Source organism: Pezoporus occidentalis, unplaced genomic scaffold (genome assembly GCF_034315485.1).
Source record: "Pezoporus occidentalis ecotype Australia unplaced genomic scaffold, CSIRO_AGI_Poc_V1 ctg80, whole genome shotgun sequence".
NCBI lineage: Eukaryota > Metazoa > Chordata > Aves > Psittaciformes > Psittacidae > Pezoporus > Pezoporus occidentalis.
The window spans coordinates 2801299-2817898 of NW_026916159.1; the positions used below are offsets into that span (position 1 = coordinate 2801299).

General features: G+C 41.4%; 1 long non-coding RNA gene across 1 annotated transcript in view; it reads right to left on the reverse strand.

The window, feature by feature from the left end:
- Positions 1 to 16399, reverse strand: part of LOC134155925 (uncharacterized) — a 28728-nt gene extending 12329 nt beyond the window's left edge. The window contains exon 1 of the long non-coding RNA XR_009961775.1: positions 14275 to 16399. This is a non-coding gene — a long non-coding RNA (uncharacterized LOC134155925). The remainder of the gene's footprint in view (positions 1 to 14274) is intronic.
- Positions 16400 to 16600: the final 201 nt, after the last annotated feature.

A 16600-nucleotide genomic window follows, 5' to 3' on the forward strand; every position in this document is an offset into this window, starting at 1 on the left:
ACTGGTCATGAGGGAGGAACAGTACGCAGTATTACCGCTAGCATGGGTGTGATATATGCAGATCAAATAAAGGCTAGTTTTGGAGGCTTATAAAACCCTCTATATTCTTTGAAAAATCACTTCTAGCAGCAAGCCCTTCAATCTAATAAAGCCTCATGTCAATAACAGACCTCATGCAACATGCAAATCACATAGCTCCTGTAGAACAGCCTGCATGAGGATGAATTAGCTGTGAAGAACGCAAGTCTGGGCAGAAATTATCCCCAGTGCAAACGCAAGGTATTCACACCAGGTCAGACTGCTCTCCTACAACATCCATGGGCTCGGAGCTCACTGCAAAAAACAGGACATGCCCTATGGACTTCAACAGGCCTTGTAAAAAGCACCCTAAATGGGGTTTCTTTCCAGTCTCATGCCACCCAGCCAAAGTTATTCACTGTATCCTATTAATGGGTAAGGAAGAGCTTCTGCTGTTGCAAGAACAGAAATGAATACAGTGTGCAAGAACGATGACCTCGGAGTGAGCTTCCAACAAAAATATCCTTAGGTAAGTAATCTCCTTCTATGCTACAGGGTCTACACCCTGCAAGTGATGAGAGTTGGGCAGCCCTGACTTCTTCATCAGACCTCTGGCCAGAGGAAAGAGAAAAATGAAGGCTATGAGAATACAAACTTAGTGAGCTCCAAAACCCCACATTTCATCAGGATGTAAGGGGACACACTGTCCCCATGAAAAACAGCCCTGTGGGCAGAAACGAACCTAAGCCTTTTAAAATTATTATTTTAAATATATTAAATTATTATTTTAAATAATAATAAAATTATTATTATAAAAAGGCTATTGCTATTGTTCTTTGAAATTTTATGATCTGTTGACCTTAGTGTCCACTCCCTGCCTGGTGAACATAAGGAGAAGGGCTGAGGATGTATTCCCAGGGGTTCAGGGACTGCTTTACTTCAAATGCTTTTGTTTGCTTTGCTTTTTTTTTGGCAGCAGCTCCTAAAAGCCAAAGGCACCCCATAGCATCTCCAAAGGCCATTGGGACCATTTGTGTGTGACTTCTGCTCTGAAGAGTTCAGAGCTAAGACCAGCACAGTGGCCACTGCTTCTGGTCACCCTCTTGACTTCTAACACATCCAAAGCATAATGAACACCCTCCATTTTTGCTTTCCAGCACATTCCTTCTTGTCCTGGCTTCTCCTCAGATTGCATCAGATTCCACTGCAAAAAGATAAAGACTCTGATTTGATTCGCAGAAGCTAAAATGGGGGGGGGGGGGGGGGGGGGGGGGGGAGGGGGGAGAAAGAAAAAGGAAAGAAAGGCACAAAAGCAGCAGTTACAGACTAATTCAGTGTTCTTACCACTACCCCCTCCACTCCAGGCATCAGCTCCAGTCAATTCCACCCAGACAATAAAGTCATTTATCACTTGAGGACCCACACTGGTTTGATACCTGATGTACAGCAGATGATTGCCTCCATTGATTCAGATGAAATATCCAAGCAGAGCTGCAGCCAGCTGTGGTGCACGCACCATTTATGATGGTTTAATAAATAAACCATTGATTACAAAATGGAGCCTGATAAATCCTAACAGAGCAGATCTGCAGCTGTACCTCTCCTCTGACTCCTATAATTAATGGCTTAGTACTGTGCTACTGTTAAGTGAAGACTGGCTGTTATCTAAAAGCAATAGCACGTTAGTAACATTGATGCAAATGTGCATAATTACTGCACCCAGCATAACTGATAAATTCACTTTGTGTTTTGGCCAACATTTTCTCAGTGGAGACCATGAGTGTTGGCTGTAGATATCTTGCCACAAGACAGACTGTTTCTAATGCCAGGGCTTCAGCTACATGAGAGTACGATACCATGGCAGGGAGGCAGGAGATGAATACCTCAGCAAACAGGGAGATCAGCCCTCAAGTCAAGCAACCAGCAGGAGATGCTGAATGAGATGTGGGGACTGACAGGGCTCTGGATAATCTGCAGGCTAGGAAAGAGACCATCCTACTTCTGGCTACAGGTTTTAAGAAAAACTTCATATAAGACACCCCTTGACAAATAGCACATTGCAAGCCCAAAAGAGATCTGGACAACTGCAACCTCATACAGTGCCTTTTTTCTAAGCAACGAAACCTCAGACTTGTTGTGAATAGTTTCTTAAATGACCTACTTTTTCCCTTGAAGAAGTGTAGGATTGAAAAGATCGCAACGAACCCATGAGCCTTGTTGATATGCAAGAGAAGAAACATGAACTGAATTAAATGGTGTTCAACTGTCAATGCAAATACTCCTCTGTAGCTGTGATGCGCAGCCCCAGAGCTCAGCCACGACTCAGAGGTCTTCAGCCACAGTCCCCAGCATTGCCAGCTTTTACCTCTATCTGCACGGGTGGCATCAGGAGAGAAGCATTACATCTTTCTGTAACTGACAGATACGCTCTTCCAAGAACGTATTTCGACATCAAGCCAGGCTAATACATGTCCTGTTACCAGTGGAATTGCTTTACTATTTACCAACGTGTTAGACTTTCCAAAAGAAGGTGGCAAGTTTCAGAGAAATCTAATTTACATGAGATTCATTTGACTTCATAGCATTTTAACAAACTTGCAGCTTCCTGAAGACATTCTTCTACATTTTCAAGGCAAAACCTCCTCAGATCCTTAAAACATAAATATATGGCAGAGGAGACTGGCACAGAGAAGAGAAAGAAGGGATTTGTCTTACATTTGGCTCCCTCCATCTTGACTGGAGACAGAAATAGATGCGATTTAAAAAAGACATTAGATTTTATCATGGTAAATTCTTGCAATTTAAGGAGGTGACTTTGCCCATCTCAATTTGAATGGAAAATGAGCTTTCTCTGGAAATATCATGGGCAGATCTACAAAATATGTTAAATAACATAGGGGGTATTACTGAGTAATGTCCATCAGGAAGTATTCATCTGAGTTAATTCTGTTTCCCAAATAAAATAAAGTGCAACAATAAAAAAATGGCTAATGTGTAATTCCATGTAAAGTCAGGACCAATCTTTTCTTTCATTAAACTTGGTACAGCCTATGTGCTATGCATTTTTAATACCTTTAAATAATTCACGAGGAATAGTGCTAACACTGACAAGAAATAGTCTAAGCTCCTAATTTTAGGAAACAGCCTATAAATGAAATTTCAGGAGGATATAACCTCTTGATTAAAGGCAAATTGTTGTTGTCACACCCAGGAAAAAAAATGTATCTTATTACTCTGACTTACTACATTTATTACTGTGATTTAGGAGAGTGCCACAAAGACAACCAAAGAATCGTTGCCTGGGACCCCACCACCCCATTCTGCCTAACTGCTGCAGAATAACAGCAACAATCTAGAATTGGAGATATTAAAGCAAAAAAATGGCTCGTCTTATAAGCATGCATCAGCTTCTGATTTTTGACAGGCAGCAACAGCAAATACATTTCCAACTCTTTGCATTTTCTTGCTGGCTTGTTCTTAAGCGTATCTCTCCCTCCTCCCCACCCATCACTCCTGACCCTTATTTCCTGCACACTGTATTTCTGTCCTTCCTGTGAATCTGATGTGCCTGATAGGCTGGGCATGTAGGATGCTGATTAGCACTGTTGGCTTTAAAGTTTTCCTAAAACCATTTTTCAGGTAATCTTGTGCAAACTCCTATCTACAGCCAGCACATGTGGCAGAGCTACAGTAGCTCACCTCTTACTCCAGGAGTACCTGCAATAAATCAGAGAAAAGCTTTTAGCCCAGATGTTGGAAGGCAGGGGCATAATAGCCTGGCTGAAGCTGGAATTTGAACCCACATCCCACTATGTGCTTGTACTCTTCCCTGAAAGCACATCACAGTGAATGATCGTAGTGATCCATGGAGGGAAAATAAAAGGCAAAGCAAAATGCATGAGCTTACGCTGGCAAATAGCAATGCAAATAACTAACTACTCACATGAGCAGTCTCTGTAAATCCCAAATCATGTTCGTGTTCAAATACTTCCATGTCTGCAAAATGTGAGGAGGCTGAGAAAAAGTCATCCACAAGTACAAGGATTCACACCACTTAAAGTCATCCTTATTAAAAGCAAACTGTACGCATTTACCAAAGGAGTGTAAAAGTAACCTCAGATGCCTCCCTCACTTCAGTCAACGCACAAAGAGACCAAGCTGTCACAGAACAGACCGAGAAGGACACATTTACTCAGACAAGGGGGCTGAAACAACTTCCACTTCCACTTGGGGGATTCACTGCAGAAAGCACCCAATTTAAATTGCATTTTATAGCTTGTGTCATGGCAACTAAGTAATTTAATAGTCCCTTCTGGCTTTAAAATCCCCTAGCCAGGGAAACCTACCTATTGCACCACATGTGGTAAAACCTTCTACCAAGAGATGAGTAAACTTGGCCTTGGAAAAACTGGGCTTTCTAAAAACAGTCAACCAAAGCCCCATGTAAGCCAGTGGGTGAGAAGTTTATGTCATTATGAAAGACATCAGGTGAGTTATGGTAAAATCTTAAAGAGCCTGGAACTTTCGATCAGTTCTGAAAGCCCAGTTTGAGGTACTAAACTCTAACAGTCTACATAAAACAATATCTCTTGCCATAAAACATCAGTGTATTTGAATTGGAAATAATATATAAGGAGAAACAGGTTACAGGATGGGCCCAGTTAAACTCTACTAAGACCTACAAATATCTAATTCATCATGGTGTTTCAGAAACTGAAACCTAAACATGAAAAATACAGCCATTATGCAGCATCCTGGGCTGGAGAGACAGTGTCATGTTCAGCAGGGGATATGTCCCCTAGTCCCAAGGGGATGAGGATCTTTAAAAAGGCATAATTGCACTTACAAGTTTGCTAGTGGATTTATACAGTAACTAGGTATCAATCAAGTAATGTATCTTATGGATTCCAACTCCACAATGTACTTAAGTAGGATGACTGAGGGAATAAAGTTAGTTTACCTGTATGTACTCTACATGCAAAATCAGGGCCATATATCTATTGTTCTCCTCTAGATTGGTGTTTGTACATGATACCGCTACTGAGAAGCAGGATGCCTTTGAAGTGAACTGCTGAGCCACAGCCTTGCATTTCACAGCTGAAACAGCAGTTCTGAAGACAAGCAGCACAAGGCAGGTTTCTCTCATGGAAATGGACACAAGACTCAGGTATATTATTGAGAAAAAATGTCCCATGCTCTTTAAGGAACTGTGCAACATCGGAATGCTCAGTGCTTGGTCCTGGTTAGGTCTTAAGTAAAGCATTTTCAGTGGTATATTGGGCAGTTAGCCTTGGTATTTCTTAGGAAGATGCTTTTTTTGAGTGTTAGGTAGCACCCTTGACATTTGCAATGATTTCATTCCTCACTTAATTTGCAAAGTCCAAAGCAGCTTCAGCATGAGGTGGTATCATCAAGAGCACAGAAGGAAGGCCCTTTGACACTGTGATGCCAGATGCAACACTGATGGTGTTCCCATTCCAATGGGCAGGCCTTGGTTATAAGAGTCCAAAGGGCAGTGGCTGTTGCACTGCTATGTGAGCATATCCAACTCTTCAAAGCACTTGTATGTTGATAGAGTTTTCTCTGCCTCATTGCTTCTGCCCTTAAAAATAAAAAGAAAAAAAAAGACAAGACCAGGGGAAGCTTTTCCTGGCCTTAGGGGAAGAAGCACAGGGTTTACAGTATTTCCCCTTTAAAAGTAAACTGAGGATAGGAAATTCAGTGAAGCACAGAACAAACCTTCCCCCAAGTTTTCAAATAGGGAACACACTTCTGTTTTATCTCAGCACATGCAACACCTCCCCACCAGATCTGATAGTCTGAGATGCTCAGCAGTTTCAAACCTAATAAAAAATTTAAAAATTCTACTTAGCAGAAAGATGCTTTCCTCTTTTTACTGGCAAATCTCTCCACCTCATTGCTGGTTTCAGATGCAAAATGTTTAACACCCAGGGAACCAGTGACAGATTTAAGGGCTACCCCTGATGCCAATGCAGTGTTTCAGACTAGCACTCTGGGATCAATACAACTAACTGGGAGGTTCACAGTTTTCCAAATGAACACAGAATAATGGCTTCTCCTTTTTCATCTGGACCCAGCAGAAGGCATCCAGCTTCTGGGGAAAGGTAATCTAAGTGCTCCCAACTAGTAGTAGGTCAGCTTTCTGAACAGCTTTTCTATAAAACCATACACAGCACAGAGCTAAATAAATCCTTTTTTTTTTTTTTTTTGTCCTCACATGAAGTGACCTGCATAACTTAAAATGCAGCTTTATTACGTAATAAAATCTTCCATTGCACTGAGTCTCCCTGTGTGTTCAGAGATAAAATGTGTGAGTGCACATGGGAGCGCACACATGCAGCCCTATCGCATATCTTTGTGTTTCACCATCTGGCATTGTCCTAGGGATTAATAAAAACAAAGTTAGGTTTAAAACACCACATATGCACTCAGGGAAGGCGAATTCTTACAGAAGGTTTTAACAACCTAAGTGCTAAGACAAAAACAAGGCAAGACTGTAAGTGCACGTCAGGAAGAGAAAATTCACATTTATGAAATTGGTGGATGCAAAAAGTTGTAACTATATGCGTTTTATGTAGCATAAGTAAGTTGCAAACCACTACAATTGATTAAAGCTCGTACAAGTCTAGTGGAACTGAAGTATGACAAATGCTAATGCAACAGAGAAATGTCAAAATAGATGAGGAATTACACATGCCAGCGACTGAACAGAAACTAGCTGAGATTAAGTCAGAGACAAAGATGAAATGCCAGATTGCCTAAAGCTAATTATCTGGACAATTAATGGAATGCCTGCAACTCATTTTGACTATTAAGATCACAGTCTATTGAAGAAAGGACAAAGCAAGAGCCTGCACTAATTTTCTTGGAAGAGGATGCTGACAATGAAGTGGAAGAAATTCTTACCCTTGAGATTTCTAAGCCAGCTGCTAAACTACGGTACAGCCGTGTCACCTGGTACCAAAATCATACCAATCCCTTCCTTCAGCTGTCACTGGTGTCAAAATTCAATGCACATCTCATTTCCCAAGCCCGTAATTTGACAAGGATCCTAGACAAGGAAAAATATTTGTGTGCTTGCTGCAAATACAACTAAGTATTTCTATATCTGGACCTGCCAGAAATTAAACTGAACTCCTTCCTGGTCTCCCTGAATTTTATCATGCACCAATTTTCAGGAAATTCATACATTCTTCTATATTTATACACTCAAGAGCTAAATGTGGTTCCCAGATAAATTCTTCATGTGATGATACTTCTTAAACTGGCCACAGACCAGCCGGATGCAAATACCTACTCACCCAGTTAATATGAGAAAATATAAAGATGTTTAATAAAAATATTTCACTTGCTAAGAGAGAAACAGAGAGAAAAAAAGAGAAAAAAGAGAAAATAGGAAAAAAGAAAAGGCTAATCCCAAATACACAATCTATGGAAAGTTATCTGAGCCTTTGTCTACAACACAACTATGTGCTGTAGATTCTCATCTGGAACGAGAAACACCTGGCAGATTTCCCTTCTAAGAACACATTTATGACAGAAAAAAGCATGGGGCCCATGTTCTTTTGAAGATGCAGTACTATGTTTTAGCTCCCCCCCACCTTGGTAACATCGTGGGCTAAGAAAAATAGGTGACAGGCTGAGAAAATTGCGGTTGCTCAGCCTGGAGCAGAGAAACTGCATGGAGACCTCATAGCAGCCTTCCAGTATCTGAAAGGGGCCTATAGGGATGAGAGAGGGACTCTTCATCAGGGACTGTAGTGACAGGACAAGGGCAATGGGTTCAAATTTAAATAGGGGAGATTTAGTTTGGATATGTGGAAGAAGTTCTTTACTGGGAGGATGGTGAGGCACTGGAATATGTTGCCCAAAGAAGCAGTAAATGCTCCATCTCTGGCAGTGTTCAAGGCCAGGTTGGACAGAACTTTGGGTTACATGGTCTAGTGGAAGGCGTCCCTGCCTATGGCAGGGGGGTTGGAACTAGATGATCTTAAAGTCCTTTCCAACCCAAACAATTCTATGATTCTATAAATATGTATGCATGCATCACTGTCATTCAGCATTGCATCCATCAGCCACAAGCCATTTTACCCAAGACAGCAGAGAGTGGAAATACATGTGATCCAATCCCTGTGTTTCTTCAAAGTGATTCCCCTTCATATATCAGATGCAAGTTAGAGCACCTATCTCCACTGAGCAAAGCCCTACGCTGAGCAGAGCCCAACACAGGCTCTGCTACATCTGGGAGGGTGAGCAGCATGGTCACAGTTTCTCATCAGCCAGCTCAAACTTGCCAGAATTTACTAATTTGGGCTCTGGCATGGACTTATGTAGTTATGCTGCTTTCAGCACTTAACTAACATCTTTGCACTGCATGTATATTCATTTTGGAGGTTTTTATGTCATTTAACAGCTCAAGATGTAGGAATTTCCAGAGTTGCCTGGATCCTCAAGTGAGGACGTATTTCAGCACAGGGATCAAAAAGCTCACCTGTTCCTGCTTTGTGTTTAAATTCAGCATTGTTGTGTTAAAAAGTGAGAACTTACAAGACAGCACTCGCTACAGAACGGATTGCAATCTGCTGTGCTTCTTGGGACAGACCTTTTGGAGGTTAACATCAGTTTAACATGCTATTCAGAGATTAAAACTGGTTTTACAAACACCTGAACAGGCGCCAGAATTCAGCTGGGGGGAAAGCAGCCAGCTTTGCAGCAGGGAAACCAATTTCAAACAGGCACAGTAGGAGGGAGCCCATGCCTTTGAAATGTATTCTATCCATCCTTGGATGACAGAAATAAAACAAACGCATTGGGGAAGCAGCACTTCCTATTTTATTCTCTGCATATGAAGGGAGAACACTTCTAAACAGGGTCTAACATCAGCTCTAAGCTCATGTATCACCTCAGCAAAAACCTGCTTGGTGAGCAAACACAGTTTTGCTGACTGGTTGGTGAAATGGCACTGGGCAGCAATCTAAAACCAGGAGTAAAGCAATTTTAGTAAAATCACAATGAGCTTTACAAACACAGAGAATATGTTGCATATTATCTGAGAGCTACAGCATTTGCCCCCATTCCCCATGAAACCCCCTACTGCAAATGCAGCGGCCAGGGCAGTTTGTAGAGGGACCACAAGGAGGACAGCTGTTCACTTCCTACATCTCATTCTACTGCTAGAACTCAGGCCACAATCGATTACCGCCTCCAGGTAGGGTTACAAGCGGAGAATATTTTGGATCCTCAGGCTTAAAAAGTTTTGGATTTTTTCACCAAGGGGAAAAGTACTCTGAATACTTTTGGTCATTTATTAAATATTAATTTGTTTTAAAAATACCTTGCTAACAGTTAATGGCTTTCTCTCATCTTTTAAAAAGGCCAAATCTCCTTTTTTTTTTTTTTTGCCATTTTAAATGATTTTCAGCTTTTGAGGTGGCGATTAGCATCTTGGTCAGAGCCATAAGCACAAACAAAACTTGGTCATGCATCATATCAGGTCATACTGGTATGCGAAAAAAATGTGCTTATTCTGTTTTCAGCTTTTATTTTGGTTTGCCAAAACAAAGAAACATCTGTTGCCCAGGGGAGAGCTGACAGACACACTGATTTTCAAAACCCAAATATGATGGAGGCTGGTGCAAAACCAGACATACACAATGAAGCCACAGCACACTGTCCTGCAGGCTGATATCAAGGCAAGGAAATGTAGAACAAAGTGCACTGCAGTGTTTTAAGCGTGGAAAAAAGAGCTGATAGGTCTAGCTCAGCTGCTGAAGTAATGTTTTCTGATCTTTGCTCACAAAAGATGATTTAAGGTTCTAAAAGATTTATCCCCAAAAAACAGCGTGTCAGAATAATGCATGCTTCTGCTGACTCCATGGGAGGTATAGGGATTGCGCCAATCCATCATGCTGATACCACTGTCCACTCAGTGTCTACCACACTTGTCCTTTTAAAAGGTGAAAAAAACCCTCTTGGTTTTGTGAAAGGTATTTTTTTTCCCTTTATCTCAGTCTTAAAAATAGTGGGAAATGTATACAATCTGTATCCACACTTGGAGAGGCAACGCAAGGGGAAGCATCACTACTGGACTTCAAACTTCTTTACAGGCTTGAGAAAAACCTGAGCCATTATGAAACACAAGTGATCACAAGCTGAGTGTTGTCTTATGCTTTGATTCCCCTTATACCAAACAGAGGTTAAAAGACTACCAAAAGATGTACTGGGGGCTTCTGCACTACAATACATACATCTCAAGCACAGACATAAAAGATCTTGCAAGAATGAGGCTCTGGTAAAGCAACAATTCTATATTTAAGTGACGATTTGTTCATATAATGCTTTCAAGGGGAATCCTGCATAGCAGCTGGTTCCCAGCAAGCTCAGCACAAGCCAGAGTGCTCATTTTATTCTACCTTTTCATAGCCTTAAAAACGTGGCAGCTCTTTCTGACTTTTCTTTTCACATCTCAAGAGAGTTTCTGCTGTTCCAAAAATTCTGAAAGTGTGGACTTCAAAAAACATGACCATTTTTAGACATTTTAAAACACCAAATGAGGGGAAAATAAGACAGGTTAAATAAAAAAAACCCCACATACATGCACATATTTGATTTAAATGATGAAATCCTACCCATGAAAATAAGTAAGGTATATACACAAGAGGTGGTCGAAATGATAGCCCTGTTGTCCCATTAATTATATTTATTCCAAAAGCCTAATAATGTTATCTTTGGTCCCAGCTTCAGCAGGCTATAATTTAACACAAGCACCTTTTTTTTTGGCATGTGAATCAGGTACTAGCACTGTCTCTTTCAACCTCTTTTGTGCTTCTAAATTAGAAAACCCAAATGTCGTTTTTCTTCAGATATGAAAACGAAGTCAAGGTCCCCGTAAAAAAAAAAGAGCAATTAACTTGGCAAGAAAACCACTGTACAGGAGTCAAATACAGTACTTGAAAAAAGGGTCTAAAACCTGCAACTGTTCCTACAAGTGTCATCCCTTGTTTAGACTAAAATGACAGAACGCAGCCCCAGAGGTCCCTGACAAAAAATATGAAAAAGTCACAGAAGATATTCCCCACCCACCAATCTGTTAACTGGAGTTTTCTTGCTGCAAGGTAGGAAGGCTTGGTGTTCTGATAGCTCTGATACTGGAAAGCTGGCTCTGTCCCTCTGCCATCTTCTCTCTCCCCAAGAAGCCAATGAACATCAGCACATATTTTCTTTTCTATTTCCCCCATCACTCAAATGACAGAAGTTTTATGAATTCTCCAAATAAAATTCAAGATGGAGCTGCCCTAGCTGAAAAGACAGAGAGAAAGCTAACATTAGGGGTATGGAGTTCATAAGTATTTTAAAATACAGAAGTATCTTGGCTCAGACCCTTCTCTAAAATCAGCTAAGATTTTGTAACTCAGTAAAATTAAACTTGCTATCAACACACAACTGACTGTGCAACCCAGCAAAGGTTAAATGATCTCACTTGTACCACAGAAATCAGACGAGGCGTGCATAGTAAGTGACATATTAAATGCAATTATAAAACCCTACTGAAGTGATGTTAGTGACCTGACACATGACAAAAAAAAAACCTCTGTGAGGCAGTGAAGAATCCTGGTTGGAAGATGTGCTGATATTATTTCTCTGTTGCATAAATCAGATACAAAAATACTTCTTAGCCATCAGTACAAATGCCATAATTGAAAGAAAGTGTTGGAAATATTCAAGAAATTATTAACATGCAAAGAAGGGAATATCTTCCAAGAGAAGCAGAGCACCGATGCAGTGATCAGCAATTGCTAGGATGGGGTGAACAGGTTAGGAGATCTACCTTCCTGCATTGCCCACCTCTGTCCTAGCACACACACAGTGCCACCAGTTGCCAGACATAGGCATGTTCCCATTCTTCACATCTGCAAGAATAATTTTCCAGTATTAACTATGATAAAAATAAAGAATGAGGGAACCATATGGCTCAAAGATACTGCAGGGACACTCCCCCCCCCCATCTCCTGTTGGCAGTACCAGTGACCTAGATCAGCATTTATCCAGCTCTTCTCAAATGTCCCCTAGTGCTGGGGTCTCCAGCACCATCACACGCAGACTCTCTGACACTTGTCTCTCTTCTCTGTTGCAAAGTTGTTTCTCAAAATCTAATCTACATTTTCTTTACTGCAACTTACTGCTCTTTATCTGACTCACAGCAGATAGATCCCAGGCTATTCCCTTCTCTCCAGCAGCCTTTTACACCCTCCAGGGTTACACAGGCTAGCCAAGAGACACAATGACAGCTTCTACGATTTCAACTTGCTGTCCTACATCTTATTTTCTAAATTCCTCGTTGTTTTTATTGCTAAACTTTGCCCTTCCTTATATTATTTTTGAACAGTTGTGCCCCAAAGCAGACACAAATATTCCAGCTGAGTTTTACTAGCACCAGATACCTCAAAAGGATTAATTCATGCATTGTATGTGCAACACTATTATCATCCAGCAAGTCATCATCTTGCAAAAGTACATCACTGTCAGCTTGCATCTCGCTTCTGACACTCTCTAACTTTCAGACTACAGAAGAGGCATTCCTTAGGAGTTATCCCCTGCTTGGGGAGTGAACTGGGAAACCTAAATTCTACCCTTTTAACTTCCCCTGTGGAGATGCAACCTGCATGACAGTATGGTCCCCAGTGAAAGCCAAGAAAGACTGTGGTAGGGTCACCTCATCCGCAGGAACTGCTTTAAAGGAATGCTTAACTCCACCTTTCTCCATCAGCCTCTCACTCCGCCCTTGATGGCTAAGACAAGCACAGCTGGGAGACAAATGAGCATCCCGGCCCCCAAACATGACTCCCAGCTCTTGACCTGATATAACCCAGCAAATGTTCAAAACCAACCGACTGGTCCACACCAAACAGCTCAGCATCTCCCCGCGAACCAGAAAATGACAGACCTATGTGATTTGGTCTCTGCTTGTGGCAAAGCTCTGCAGACGACAGGTTAGGGACGGCTCTTCCCAAAAGACAACTCTCACGGATGGCAAAAAAGATTATTTTTTCCTTTCTTTTCCCTCTGACTTTTACAGTGAATCTGAAAAGGAAATCCTTCTTCAGGCCACAGTGCTGAGGGACTCTGGTCTGAGCCTGTAGCAAAATAGCAATTTGAAGTAGCAATACCTGAAATAGCACTGCTGAACGCGTGTTGTAGTTTAAGCCCAGCCAGTTTCCCTACAAGTCCTTGATCAGAGTAAACATTACTCAGCAACAACTGTTGCGTTGTTCCCAGACTAAAGTCAAAAAACCACCACTGCACCAGCTACTAAGACGGAGAAAAATGCTATAGCTGAACCCAGGACAATAGGACTTGAGTAACCATTTTCACACTTTTGGGGAATACTTTATTACTGATTGGGAGTCTCTGTTTATAGAGAAGACAAGCAGTAGGCAGTGGTCCAAATGAGACAAGGCGTAGCTGCGGAGCTCCCTGCCATCCACTCAGCAATCCCATCACATAAGAGGGGGAAAAAAGGTGTGGAAAAACCACGTGTACTTCTACTTAACATTGTTAGCAAAGGAGAAACACACACACAGGCTTTTTATATGCCATTCTCAAAGGATACAGGGATTTTGTTCACTTATTGAATAAGTTAGCTTGAAAAGCTTTCTTTCTGCTTAATGCCACTTTCAGCTGCCATCAGTGCCCTTGTGAGTAGTACAGATAGGTGTCAGACATGGAATCAACCATGGCAGAGAGGCAGAAAGCAACCATTTTCTGAGCATGCTGTTTCATTCTACAACAAAATAAGTTACATTGTTCACAGAATTATTCTTTACCCATCACTTCTCAGCAGGACAGTCAAACACTATTTCTGTTCTTTCTCTTTCTCTGTACAGTTCAATTTTGTTGCTCCTAGGGATTAGGAAACAAATTACAAATTGACTGGTTTGAACCCTCAACACATAGAGGGGTAATATTGCTTAACTGCAGGTAAGTTGCTGGGATGCAGTTCTCAATTTTAATATATTCACTTTCATTATCAAATTAATTACTTGGTGACAATAGTAAACAGAAATAACCAATAAAGATAACTGCACTTTCATTTAAGTGTATGTTAACATGCAGAAATGACATACAGTAAAGACATCTGAACATGTTTAGTTCTGGTTGTGGGCAGTGTCCAAATTCTTGGGTTTTAACTTTGAAAGGTTAAAAAGTTAAATTGTATTAATTTAGTGGTCTGTTCACATTATCCAGTAGGGATATTTTGAACCATTACAGAATGCCTCTTGTGCTGTCCGAGATACAAGCCAATGAAATCAAGATGAGGATTTGTTATAGGTCAATTATTTCTGCTGGGAGAAAAGATCAGTTTGTGATAAGAATTAGAATGAAAGAACAGGGATAAGAATTTGAGAAATTTTCACCTCATAGTAGCATAATATTTGCTTTGGAAAAGTTTAAATACAGCCTTTATTTCATATGGGAAACAAATATAAAAACACCCACTGCAATTTTCAGTGTCCAGGTTGTTTACCCTTTCTCACTGAACAGAAAACACCAATGAATTAATTCTCCTTATTCTGCATACCACATGTTTAATCTCTCAAGCCTGAGTATCAGCTACCAGAGTACTTTACACTAACAAGGACTACTCACAGCCTGCTCATTGATAGAAAGAGAAACTGCCCAAAAACATTAATAAAGACTTGAAACAGCAAGGGTTGAACTCCCTGCCTTTGTATCCATAATAATGCCAAATACCCTTTCCTCAGCCTTTACATGGAGTCTCGCATCTCATGGACCCCACTGGAAGCGAGGGTGATATTTCTGCCCCTCTACTCCCAGGTTCTCCCATAACCTTACAGCTGCCCTAAGGAAGTGAGTGATCAGCCAGAGGCCAACATTAAAACTGCATCAATTCTACCACAGCTTCTACTTTTTTCTCTGTTTTGTTCCACATAGTGAGAACATCATCTTCTCTTAAATTGTAACATCTAGGTGCTGGTTAAGTGACACTTAGAGCTGTTTTTTGCAAAGACTGCTAACTTCTCAGGTTCACAACCCTCCTGCACTGTGTGACTCCTGCATGCAAAGGCAGCAAACGATGTTCAGTTTCACACATACCATGGATCCAGCCCTCTAACACAAAGACAGTTTCTGTTACTTCCTGCGAGACTTCCCCCAGATCCAGCACAGGTATCACCTCCTCAGCTCAATCACTCACAAGTTTCTAATGAGATTTTAGCCTTTTATGTCCCTTCAGTCTGCAAGAAGTTAGCCTAATCTTTTCTTTCATGTCCATTTTGAAGTGATTCTGCTGTTTTCCCGGCTACTGTGTTTTGTTTCTTTATGCTCTTGGGCATGGCTCCATTGCAGAAACTCCTCCACCAAGGCCTAGGACAAACCCTGCACTTGTACTGCCTTGCCCTGTGCTAAACTGGGGGACAGATAACAGAGTTTATGGGTGGTCACAGGGTTGGGTCAAGCCCTCATTGCTGCAGCTATAGAAACTTTAATACTAATATATGTATATATGTCTCCTGACAGTGTGCTAAGATAACAGACGATGAGAACTGGGTGCGAAGGGGCACTTCCTTTCCAGCTGCATTTCAGTTTTGGAGAGTGATGGCAGAGTGGGATACTCTTTGCAATATCCTGGTTGGATTGAAGATACCAACTTTATTAAAATTTAAACATCTTTTAATTAACAAATTCTTTGCAAGTCACTGTCAGCAGTGGTTTCCATGGACGCTGCTACTGGATATTGCAGAGCACAAAGCAGAGCTGCAGCAGCAGAGGGGGAGGCCATAGAATCACAGAATGATTAGTGTTGGAAAGCACCTTAAAATCATCCAGTTCCAACCCCCCCTGCCATGGGCAGGGACACCTCAGTCTAGACCATGTTGTTGAAGGCTCTGTCCAACCTGGCCTTGAACACTGCCAGGGATGGAGCATTTACCATTTCTATTTACCATGCAGTGTGCTGATAGGGAGAGGAACCACCACTGCCCACCAGGACCTTGGCCAAAGGGGCAGAGTTAAGACTGGGTTTCACAGCCCTCTCTCCTCAGCAGGGATCACCTCTCAGGAGGGCATCAGGAGAGCGGTGCTGGATGAAAACATGCCTCCTGCATCCACCCACTGCTAGTCCCACTGGGTCCTCATATACCCCACTGGCATGGGATCAGGCTGCGCTTTCTGTGGGAAGGACAGCCACATTCAGCACTGCTCCACACCCAAGGAACATCCCCATAGCTTTTTCAAACCAGAACGGGTAAAGGTTTTCATTTGTTCATCTCAAACATTCAGTCTACAGTAGGTCTACTTTCTGATCGGAACAAAAGGCGATTCTTTAATTAGATTTCAGAATTGCAACACTTGAGGTTAAATCATGCTTAGAAAGACGAAAATTGAAAAATGTTAACTAATGGGATTTACAGATGATTTCCTTTAAAAGTAAAAAATTATTATTACATACATGTACCCCAAGGACCTTTCCATCGCAGTTAAAAATATTCCTTTTAACAGCAGACAATGAGAATATATCCACTTACATAGAAAGATGAATGAA